Here is a 12,299-nt window from a genome sequence, read left to right on the forward strand (position 1 = left end):
GTGAACTAGCAAACGGGAGCTCTGTGTGTTTGTCTGTCTGTCTGTCTGTCTGTCTCTCTCTCTCTGCCTCTCAAATAACAAAAAAATAAAGAACAAGGAAAAACATCTTAATAAATTTGTGTGACTTTTTGTAGCAAGAATGTGGCTAGAAGTTCTAACACACCTCTGGACCATCTCAGATTTCTGATGGCTGGGTATGCCCTCAACCAGCAATGGTATATGGGGTGTGTTAAATGGCTGTTACCGGTCAAGCATTTTGAAGGTGTTTTATAGGCTGTATTTACCTTTATCATCATGAAATCTTTTCACAAACGAAGAAACCAAGACAAGGAATTCGCAGGCATTCCTTCTGTTCTATCAACGAACACCTTTAGGAGATCTTTATCAGCCAAAAGAATGGATCCTGGAATCCAATGGACCTGGGCTCAAGACTTAGCTCTCCAATTAAAGACTACACGACTATCAGAAACATACTCAACCTCTCTGAGCCTTAGCATTCCCTTGTGTAAAGTGGGAATGATAGTGGTTTGTTCATGGGGTGATTAAATAAGATGCTCTATGTCATAGACTTAGCCAATTTCCTTTTTTAAGATTTATTTATTTATTTGAAAGTCAGAGTTACACAGTTACACACAGAGAGAGAGAGAGAGAGAGAGAGGAAGAGAGAGAGAGAGAGGTCTTCCATCCGCTGGTTCACTCCCCAACTGGCTGCAACGGCCGGAGCTGAGCCGATCCAAAGCCAGGAGCCAGGAGCCTCCTCCAGGTCTCCCACGCAGGTGCAGGGGCCCAAGGGCCCATCCCATATGGGATGCTGGCACTTGCAGGGAGCTTTACCTGCTACGCCGCAGCGCCAGCCCCTTGTATACTACTTCTACACTGTGCTTCCGGGCGCTATTTGTCAGTTGTTCATGTCTGTTTTCTCCTCTAGGCTGTGAGCTCCTTGAGGTGAGGGTCAAGGTCCATGTCCTAGTTAGAGGCCAGCCTGGGCAGTAGCAACCGGAATGGAGCTTGTATGTTTGTTTGATCTTCAGGCCTGGGTCTGAGACAAGTGAAAGGAGAAAAATTATAGAAGGGAGAGTGTTTTCTAATACGATTTTTACTCTATCTGTGTAAATATATTGTTAAATAATGTATAGCCCTCCCTTTTCCCCTCGGATGAATTCCAATAAGAATCAAGTGGAACGATGAACAAAGATTTACATACAAGAATGTTTATAGTTATAAAAATTAGGAAAAAACCTTCAGTTGCCAAGTATATAGGATCCATGCAAACAGTTATATATTTTCATACAGACATACTATAATCATATAGACATACATTTTAATAATTTAAAAAATTATAAATTATATAATACATTTAACAAATTCAAACAACACAGCACTGCAGGTGGGCAAGCATTAAAAGTAACAGACTGCGAAAGGGTGTTGGGGCGCAGCGGGTTAGGCCTCTGCCTGTGATGCCAGCATCCCACATGGGAACGCAGGTTTGAGTCCGGCTGCTCCACTTCCAATCCAGCACCTTGCTAATGCTCCGGGGAAAACAGTGGAGGATGGCCCAAGTCCCTGGGCCCCTGCCATTCACATGGGAGACCCTGATGGAGTTCCAGGCTCCCGACTTCAGTCTGGCCCAGCCCTGGCCATCATGACCATTTGGGGCCTGAATTAGTGAATGGAGGATCTCTTTCTCTCTCTGCCTCTCCCTGTCTCTGTGTCATTCTATCTTTCAAACAAATGGCTACAACTTTATAAAAACACTTACAGTCTTTCCTCCAACACCTGTTCAGTGATGGGCTTACAACTGGAATTTCTGGTCCTGTAGAGGGAGGGGAGTCCAGTTTCGGTGGTGATGGGGTTGTGACTTCTCAAGTTAGTGAGTCTCAAGTTAGTAAGATTGTGTGGTTGTCTAATTATCCTTAAAATAGTTCATGTTTCATAAATTTCAGCATGAGGGTATTTCAAAAAATTCACGGAAAACTGGAACTGAAAGATGTTTATTTTGGTCCAAAAAATGGAAATCCATGCATAGTTTTATTTTCAAAATATGCATTTTTCCATGAGCTTTTTGAAGGCCTGTCATATACTTTACCTTCCTTAGTAAATCCAACTAGTTTTCCTACACCAGGAAACAGAGACTTTTTTTTTAAAGTTGAGTATCAGTTTGCATTGCTGAAATGTAAATTTACACACACATATGCAAATATAAACACATATAAATACACATACATATTTCTATCTCTTTTTCCATATCTATGTCCCTATCTCTGTCTCTTTTCCCTACTCCCAAATAAATAAAACATATTTTTAAAAAAATGTCTTTCCTTAATAATTTTTCAAATCTCTTCACATAAGTCTACCTCATTTTTGACAATAGCTATAGAGTTCTTTTTAAAGTGTTTAGGTATTTTTTTTTTGACAGGCAGAGTGGACAGTGAGAGAGAGACAGAGAGAAAGGTCTTCCTTTGCCGTTGGTTCACCCTCCAATGGCCGCCGCGGTAGGCGCACCGCACTGATCCCAAGGCAGGAGCCAGGTGCTTCTCCTGGTCTCCCATGGGGTGCAGGGCCCAAGCACTTGGGCCATCCTCCTCTGCACTCCCTGGCCACAGCAGAGAGCTGGCCTGGAAGAGGGGCAACTAGGACAGAATCCGGTTCCCCAACCGGGACTAGAACCCGGTGTGCAGGCGGCGCAAGGCGGAGGATTGGCCTGTTAAGCCACGGTGCCGGCTCTAGGTATTTTTTTTTTTTAAGATTTATTTATTTATTTATTTGAAAGGTAGAATTACAGAGAAGCAGAGGCAGAGCAAGAGGCAGAGACAGAGAGAGAGAGAGAGAGAGAGAAAGAGAGGTCTTCCATCCGCTGCTTCACTCCCCAAATGGCCGCAACGGCTGGAGCTGGGCCAATCCGAAGCCAGGACCCAGGAGCTTCTTCCAGGTCTCCCACGTGGTGCAGAGGCCCGAGCACTTGGGCCATCTTCTACTGCTTTCCCAGGGCATAGCAGAGAGCTGGATGGGAAGTGGAGCAGCTGGGACTCCAACTGGCACCCATATGAGATGCTGGCACTGCAGACAGCAGCTTTAACCACTACGCCACAGCGTCGGTCCCTGAAAATAAGTGTTATGGCTTTAAAATGATACATATTTGTGATTATATTTTATTGGAACTACGGAAAAGCATACTGCACTAAGATAAAATTTAATCATTAATATTATCTCTACGAGATATTGTTCCAGTTCTTCAAAATAAAACACTTATTTTACTAGAATCTTAACAGGAGACAAAGAACCGAAGTGAAACCCAAATCCGTTTACCCTCAAAAAGTTCTTCTACGTTTAAAAAGATGCTATGAAACAGTAGTGAGAGAAGAGGAACACTATGTTCTTAGTTCAGCTGTGTTTTACTTCACAAGCGCATCTTCACGTTTCCAGGGAATAAAACCTCGTCACCTGCCAGGTGAAAATCAGAGAACACCTGTGATGGCCAAGTAGATAACCCAGCCTCTCTCGCGCTCTCAGCGCGTACTTGAAGAAGCAAAGTTTAAAACCCAAACCCAGTCCACTCACACTGGAAGTAGCTGGGTTGGAGTCCCGGCACTGGCTCCTGATTCCAGCTTCCTGCTAACGCACACCTCGGGAGGCAGCCGTGTGGCTTAAGGACGTGGTTTCCTGCAACCCCCATCGTACACCTGGGTGGAACCCCAGCTGCCAACTTCAGCCCAGTGCACAGCCTCAGCTGTTGCAGGAGAAAGTGACAGAAAAAGGCTGTTCTCCGAGAAAAATATCCAGTGGAAGTGCAAGACAAATGGATTGTAGGGTTAAAAAGACATCCTGGGGGCTGGCGCTGTGGCGTAGTGGGTCAAGCTGCTGCCTCTAGTGCCGGCATCCCACATGGGCGCTGGTTCGAGTCCTGGCTGCTCCATTTCTGGTCCAGCTCTCTGCTATGGCCTGGGAAAGCAGTAGAAGATGGCCCAAGTGCTCGGGCCGCTGTACCCATGTGGGAGACCTGGAAGAGGCTCCTGGCTTCTGGCTTCAGATCGGTGGAGCTCTGGCCATTGTGGCCATCTGGGGAGTGAACCAGCGATGGAAGACCTCTCTCTCTGCCTCTCCTTCTCTCTCTGTATAACTCTGACTTTCAAATAAATAAGTAAATAAATAAATCTCTATAAAAAAAAAAAGACATACTGGGAAAACACCTATTACAAACCAAGCAAAACTAATCAATAATTCAAACTATTGATCTTACACTTCTTTTCTTAATATTTTTGATTAGTAGGATATGGGTACTTTTTTATTTATTTATTTATTTATTTTTATTTTTTTGACAGGAAGAGTGGACAGTGAGAAAGAGAGACAGACAGAAAGGTCTTCCTTTTACCGTTGGTTCACCCTCCAATGGCCGCCGCGGTAGGTGCGCTGCAGCTGGCGCACCGCGCCGATCCGATGGCAGGAGCCAGGTGCCTCTCCTGGTCTCCCATGGGGTGCAGGGCCCAAGCACTTGGGCCATCCTCCACTGCACTCCCTGGCCACAGCAGAGAGCTGGCCTGGAAGAGGGGCAACCGGGACAGGATCGGTGCCCTGACCGGGACTAGAACCCGGTGTGCCTGCGCCGCAAGGCGGAGGATTAGCCTAGTGAGCCGCGGCGCCGGCCATGGGTACTTTTTAATACTTGTAAGTAAACAGAAAGAAACCAACCCAGATAAGCTTTGAACACGCGCATTTAAGCACTTCTGCTGAACGAGCTGACGCCTGTCGGAATCTTCTATAAGCTATCTTGGACTTGTTTGAAATTAAGTTCCTATTGTCAGGGACACAGAGACTGACGAGGACAAGATTCTTTGTTTGGAACGCCTCTCTCCTCTTCCCTTCCTCTTGATTTTTGCTGAGAGCTCTGGAACTTGTGTTTGAATGACATAGCTCTCCCTTTCCGAGACAGCAGTAAATTCAGCTTTCTTTTCTTCTTGCTTCTTGGTGGTCCTTGTTTCTTACTTGTGTCCCAAATCACGTGCATTTTAGCTTGACCATGTTTTATTTTCTTTCTTTCTCTCTCTCTCTCTCTCTCTCTCTCTCTCTCAAGATTTATTTATTTATTTGAAAGACAGAGTTACAGAGAGGCAGAGAGAAAGAGAGAGAGAGAGGTCTTTCATCTGCTGGTCCACTCCCCAGTTGGCCACAATGGCTGAAGCTGTGGCAATTTGAAGCCAAGAGCCAGGAGCTTCCTCCAGGTCTTCTACATGGGTGCAGGGGCCTAAGCACTTGGGCCATCTTCTACTGCTTTCCCAAGCCACAGCAGAGAGCTGGATTGGAAGTGGAGCAGCCGGGACTCAAACCAGCACCCATATGGGATGCTGGCACTACAGACAGCAGCTTTACCCACTACGCCACACCACTGGACTCGACCCCCTAACTTTTTATTATTTTTTTTTGACAGGCAGAGTGCACAGTGAGAGAGAGAGAGAGAAAAGTCTTCCTTTTGCCGTTGGTTCACCCTCCAATGGCCGCCGCGGTAGGCGCGCTGCGGCCGGCGCACCACGCTGATCCAAAGCCAGGAGCCAGGTGCTTCTCCTGGTCTCCCATGGGGTGCAGGGCCCAAGCACTTGGGCCATCCTCCACTGCACTCCCTGGCCACAGCAGAGAGCTGGCCTGGAAGAAGGGCAACCGGGATAGAATCCGTCGCCCCAACTGGGACTAGAACCTGGTGTGCAGGCGCCACAAGGTGGAGGATTAGCCTAGTGAGCCGCGGCGCCGGCACGACCCCCTAACTTTCAATTCTCCTTTTGATAGATTGTATTTCGGGGCTGTTGTGTAGCTCTCTTGCTTTAATCGCAGTTTTCTGTTTCTCAAGTGTTTCCTGGATTCCTTTATCAGTTTGTTGGAGCACATCTTCAATTTTTGTCCCCAGAAAGGGTGCACAAGAAGCAGTTGTAGAGTTTCTGTTTGCCTTTGAATCTCCTCTTGTGCCTCACATTTGGTAGACAGAATAGCTGGGTATAGAATTTTCATTCACGATAATTTTCTTTATACAAAGGTTAGTGTGAAAAATTGGAATTTCATTAATAATTAGCACCTTCAGAACTCATATAAGGGAGGGCTCTGTCTAGGGCAGGGTGGGGAACCTTTTTTTTTCCTGCAAAAGGCCATTTGGATATTTATAACATCATTCACAGGCCAGGCAAATTATCAACTTAACAATTATCCCACTATAGATTTTTTAAAAAAATATTTATTTTATAATTTATTTGAAAGACAGAGTTACAGAGAGGGAGGTAGAGACAGAGAGTGAGATCTTCCACCCGCTGGTTCACTCCCCAGATGGCCGCAACGGCCTGAGCTTCACTGATCTGACGCCAGGAGCCAGGGACTTCTTCCAGGTCTCCCACGTGGGTGCAGGGGCCCAAGGACTTGGGCCATCTTCTATTGCTTTCCCAGGCCATAGCAGAGACCTGGATAGGAAGAGGAGCAGCCGGGACTTGAACCTCGAACCGGTGCCCATCTGGGATGCTGGTGCTGCAGGCTGGGGCTTTAACTTGCTGTGCCACAGCGCTGGCCCCCCCGCTATAGATTTATTGAATTTTAAGTCCTGCCTGTGGTTGTTTGCCTGTGGTTGGCTGGGCCAGGCCAAATGATTTTGTGGGTTTTATGTGGCCCGTGGGCCAGACATTACCCACCCCTGATCTAGGGGCTGGGAAAAAGTCACTGACAAGCTCTCTCGGATAGAAGCCAAGGGCAGGAGTGTTTGGGGAAGACAAGCACGAAAAATCAGCTCCGTTGCTCATCATGAGACCAGGAGAGGAACCTGCACCGATTCTGAGCAGAGGGTGGCAGGTGCTTCCTTCTGTTCTCTGTCGTCAAAACTTAATGCCGCTGACTGAGTACTGCGTAAGGAATAAGGCTTATTTGCCCCATGGTTCTGAAGTTCATGGTCTGGCAGCTGTATCTGCTGAGGGCTTTCTTGCTGGCATAGACTCTGCAGAGTCCCAGGGCAGTTCCAGGCCCCACACAGTGAGATAGAAGGTCCCAGCTTGGGTCTCTCCTCTTCTTGCAGCCACCATCCTATTGGAGCAGGGCTCCATCCTTAGGGCTCCATTCGAAGCTTAGCTAACCTCCCAAATATCCATCTCCTAGTATGACCACTGGGATTAAGTTTCCATCTCCTTACCGTCTCAGGGTGAAGATGAGATTCCAACCTCAGTTCCGGTGGGGACATTCAACCCACAGCAGAGGGAGAAAGAGGAGGGGGTGTCTGACACTCAGTGGGAAGTGGACTGTGTGCCGATGGTGGTACCTTTGGAAAACTAACGTCCCATAAACTCTTTGCTCCTCCCCTCCTCAAGAGAGGGAGCTTAATCCCCCTTCCCCTGAGTGTGGGTTACACTCAGTGGCCCTCTTCTAAATGAATAGAACAAAGCAGAAGTAATGGTGTATGACCACTCATGTCTAGGCGCCATGGCTTCTGCCTCTGTTTCCTTTAGGAGACCTGGCAGTTTTCCACTTCTTCCTTCTTGAAACGTTTGCTCTGGGGGAATCCAGCTGCCATGGACAAGTCGGCCATGCTAAGAGAGAGCCCAAGCTGGCCATGTGGAAAGCCAGCTTCCCAGAAAGTTGCCCAACCTGCCACCAGCTCAGCACTTGTTCCTGCACCAGCCACGGGAGTGAAAAATCTACCTTGGACACATGGTGGAAAGAAATGTGGGTCCCAGACATGCGGCCCCAGCCGAGCTGTCCCAGCCACCTGTAGCCATCGTGGGGCCTCCAGCTGATGGCTTCCATGTTCCCACAGAGATGAGCCGTGCATGCTTTATCCTGCCCAATTCTTGGCCCACGGAATGATGAGCATATAAAATAGTTGTTGTTTCATGATATTCCATTTTGTGGTGCTATGCTATGCCTCAATAAACAGCTACAACAATCACGTCATTGATAAATGCGAAACTGAGACATTCTTTAAAAACATCTTTAGGCAGCACGGTTTCTTCACTGTAAAAGTAACATGTGCTCACTGCGTCACCGTCACATATGGCAGTATTGTCTAGGGTAAGGGCCTCATCGTCGCTATCTCTATAGTTCCAGGACTTCGTACAGGGCCTGGTCTTCCAGAAGCTGGATGGAGTTTTAATGAATGAATGACTCCCATCTCCTTCCTTCCTTCTCTTCCCTTACTATCTTCCCACTCAGGTTGACAAGAAGGCCAGACCCTGACAGTTCCGGAATGATGCTCCGGTAGTCAAGTCTTAATTGCTCCAGGGGCCAGGAGAGCATGGGGGCTTACAGAAGGTGGCTAGGCCAGTCTCAGACAAGGCTGTGCTGGCTTCTCCTTATTCCAAGTCCCCAGAGCATCTCTCTTGATTGGAGGTGAGGCTGTGACTTACACAAATGGAACCCTGACAGTAAGTCCAAGGGCAACAGCTTCGGGGCACTGTGTGGGCTTAGGGAATATAGCAGCCAAGCTACATTATGAGGAATTTGGAGTGGGAAGAAATCTCTAGGTGCCCACAGCCAATCTGGCCTGGGGCACGTTCTCCCCTCTCTGGCCTCACTCTCTTCCTTGTGAGTCTCCTTTGCCAGAGCCCAATTTGGGAAAGGGCCTGGGGTCATCAAAAGTGGGGTCTGGCAAAGCCCCCAAATGTCAGGAACAAACGCATCCTTATGATGCATCAAATTCTTTAGGAACTGTGGGTCGACACCGTGGAAAAAGCGAATTACGGAACAGTCTGTACAGAGCGTTCCCTGTGTGTAACTTCATCCAGCCTCTCTGCAGACAGCGGGGTTGGGGGGGCGGCTTGCCAATGTGTTATCTGCGGTTATCTGAGGGGGCAGGAGGAAAATTATACTGAGTAATTTTTATTTTCTTTTTGGTGAGCTTCCAGGCTCTTGACAATGAACATCTATTACTTTTCATAATCAAGACATTGAAAAAAAACATTTTTAGGGCAGGCATTTTGGCACACGCTCTCTTTGTCATGCTCATAAGCACACAAGTTGCTTCCATTAGAAGTGAAACAGGGGACTAATCCATGCAGCCTGGTAGGTGGTGGACATGGGGAGACTTTCTAATTTATTAGTTTTCCATTGCTGGAGAACACATTCCCACAAGCTGCGTGGGTTAAAACAGAACACATTGATTTTATTTCTGTTCTTTGAGAGGCAGGGGGAGAGAGACAGACAGACAGACAGACACTGAGACAGAGACTCCCATCTGCTGGTTCATATCCTACATATCCACAGTGGCTGGGGCTGGCGCAGGGCTGAAGTTGGGAACTCAATCTCCCATATTGGGGGCAAGGACTCACCTGTCTGAGCCATCACCTGCTGCCTCCCAGGGTGTGCGTTAGCAGGAAGCTGGAACCTGAACACAAGCACCTGATACTGCTGTGCCAAACAGCTGAATCCAGGGCACACAATTTTTTAAAAAGATTTATTTGAAAGGCAGAGAGAGAGAGAAAGAGAGAGAGAGAGAGAGAGAGAGAGAGAGAGAGGATCAGCCGGGTCTTGAATCGGCACCCATATGGGATGTCAGGGTCACAGGAGGTGGCTTAACCTAGTGGGCCACAATGCTGACTCCCACATTTCTTATCTCAAAGATTCTGGGGGTGGGGGTGTGGGAGAACACACATGGTATGGCTGAGTCCTCTGGTCAGGGACCCAGAAAGCTGAAATCAAGATGTTGGCCAGACTGTATTCTCATCTGGAGGTATAAGCAATCTTCAAAAAGTTCAAGGGAAATGTGTATTATGAAAAATACATAGTTTTGAAAAAAATACATAGTTTTGAAAAATACATAATTATGAAAAATACATAAAAATACATGAATATTTGCACCAAAATAACAGACTTTAATTCCATTTTCCATGAATTTTTAAAACAAGATTTATTCATTTGAAAGACAGAAAGAGAAAGAGAGAGAGAGAGAGAGAGAGAGAGATTCCATCTGCTGGTTCATCCCAAAAAGTCCTCAACAGCCAAGTCTGGACCAGGTTGAAGTCAGGAACCAGAAACTCTATCTGGGTCTCCCACGTGGATGGCAGGAACCCAAGTACTTGGGCTATTAGTCACTGCCTTTCTAGACACATCAGCAGGAAGCTGGATTGGAAGCCAACTTCCAGCTGGCCCTCCAATACAGGATGTAGGCACCCTACGGGGCTGCTTAACCTGCCACAGTGCCCACCCCTTCCACGAACTTCGTAAAGATCCCTTGTAGGAATGATGCTATGGCCTGAAAGTGGTCCCCAAAGGCTCATGTGTGGAAACTCAGTTCCCAAAGTCCAATGTTAATGGTGCGTGGAGGTCATGAGGTCACAGGGAGGAAGCCCCTCCATGATGGCATTGGTGGCTTTATAAGAAGAGGAAGAGACCCAGGCAAGCATGCTTGCTGTGTCTTGCTGGGTCAAGTGTTCACGATGCTGGAAAGACGGCTCTCAACGCTTACTGAGATGCTAGCACCACGCTCTTGGACTTCCCAGCCTCTGAAATGATAAGAAATTGATTTCTTTTCCTTACCAATTAACCAGTCTCAGGTATTGCGTTAACAGCAACAGAAAACAGACTAGGACAATCAGAGATTGTCCAGTTCCAAGCTCAGTCAGGTTGTTGGCAAAACTCAATTCCTTGTGGTTGCAGGATGGAGGGGTTCCAGCTTCTTCTTGTCCTGTAGTTGGAAGCCACTCTCAACATGGCCACCCACTCCCAACATGGCCACTTTCTTCAACAAATCAGCAAGGAGAGCCTCTACAGCAAGGGTGCTAGCAAGGTGGCGTCTTCAGCAGTGTAATGCTGATCACAGGGAGGCATTTCATCCCCTCTGCCAGACACTGTTGGCTAGAAGTGAATCACCAGTGTTACCTCCAGGGGGAGGTCCAACTGGAGGGGGAGGGATTTCTACAATTCATATTGACGCCCTAGTTCCAGTTTTGTTGAGGTGGATTCGTTCTGAGAGGAGGAGCGTGGTGGGGGCAAGAGGCGCGGAGTCACCACACAGACCCCGGAGTCGGGTGAAAGCAGGCCAGAGGTGAGCAGCCTGCAGACTTGTTTATTTCAGTTGCTACAGCAGCTTAAATAGCCGAGGCAGCCAATCTGGTCAAGGGGCGGCCTATGCCCTAACCAATCACAGCCTGTTGCCAGGCAGTTTCTGAAGCCATCCAATCACAGCCTGTTACCAGGCAGGCTCCGTTGCCAGGTGGGTTTCAAAGCCATTCCTGAGTAACTGACACTCGCATGCCAGTGGCCATCTTGGCATGGACTTCTCATTCCACTACACAGTGTGACTGCATCTGGAGCTATTTTTTAAGGAAGAAGTTAAGATTCAATGAAGAGGTCATAGAGTTGGGGCCCTGATCCAGTAGAATTGGTCTCTTTCTCCTTCTCTCATGTGTTCCAAGGAAAGGCCAAGTGAAGACCTATTGAGATTGTAGCCATCCTCCAGCCAGGAAGAGGGCCCTCACCAGAAACCAAAGGGCCTGGCTACCCTGGTCTGATGTCACCTCCAGTACTGTTGTTTAAGCCACCCAGTCTGGTATTTTGTGATGGCTGAGCCCCAACCAATGATAGCTGTGTACATCAGGAGGCATGGATCACTGGAGGGGGGTGGGCGAAGAAGACCTTAGAACTTGGCTGCCACCACATTTCAAACTTGTGGCATTGGCTGTAACTCCACATAGAAATTCCAGAAACTTCTAGGCAACATGTGAGGTGTTGGACCTCTCAGTTGCAGAGATGCCCACTTGCTCGGGAGGACACCCAAAGATCCAGACTCCAGACCAGTTGATGCAAAAAGCACGAGGTTTTTATTGAACGTTTGCGCAAACGGGCCCCCACCTCAGGTAGTGAGGAGCCCTGAGCGGCAGTTTCACACAGGTTATATAGGCAACGAATTAGCATATTCCTAATGCACATGCGTAGGATTGGTCAGTTCAGAGGGACCATTAGCATATGGGAGAATGCTGGCGAAGAATGCTGGTGGAGAGTGCTGGTGGAAAATGCAGAGGTGGCACGGGATTGGCTGGTTCGGAGGGACAATTAGCATACCGGAGAATGCTGAGGGAGAGTGCTGAGGTGTTACAGGATTGGCCGGTCACAGTGACATCATAAGTGCGCGCCTAGAGACTCTCCGAAGGGGAGGGGCAGCTCTGCTCTGGGCGAGCCCAGAGGTTTCCCGGAGGGGAGGGGCAGTTCTGCTCTGGGCGTGCCGAGAGATTCTCTGAAGGGGATTGACTTTTCCTTCCCAGAGAACGTCCTGCTCGCTGGACTCTGGGGAACATCTAACCTCTTAAGAAGCCCCTGATATTTGCCCAGGCCTAGTTTCTTGTCCCTCT

The sequence above is a fragment of the Lepus europaeus genome, chromosome 23, assembly GCF_033115175.1.
Source record: "Lepus europaeus isolate LE1 chromosome 23, mLepTim1.pri, whole genome shotgun sequence".
NCBI classification, from domain to species: Eukaryota; Metazoa; Chordata; class Mammalia; order Lagomorpha; family Leporidae; genus Lepus; species Lepus europaeus.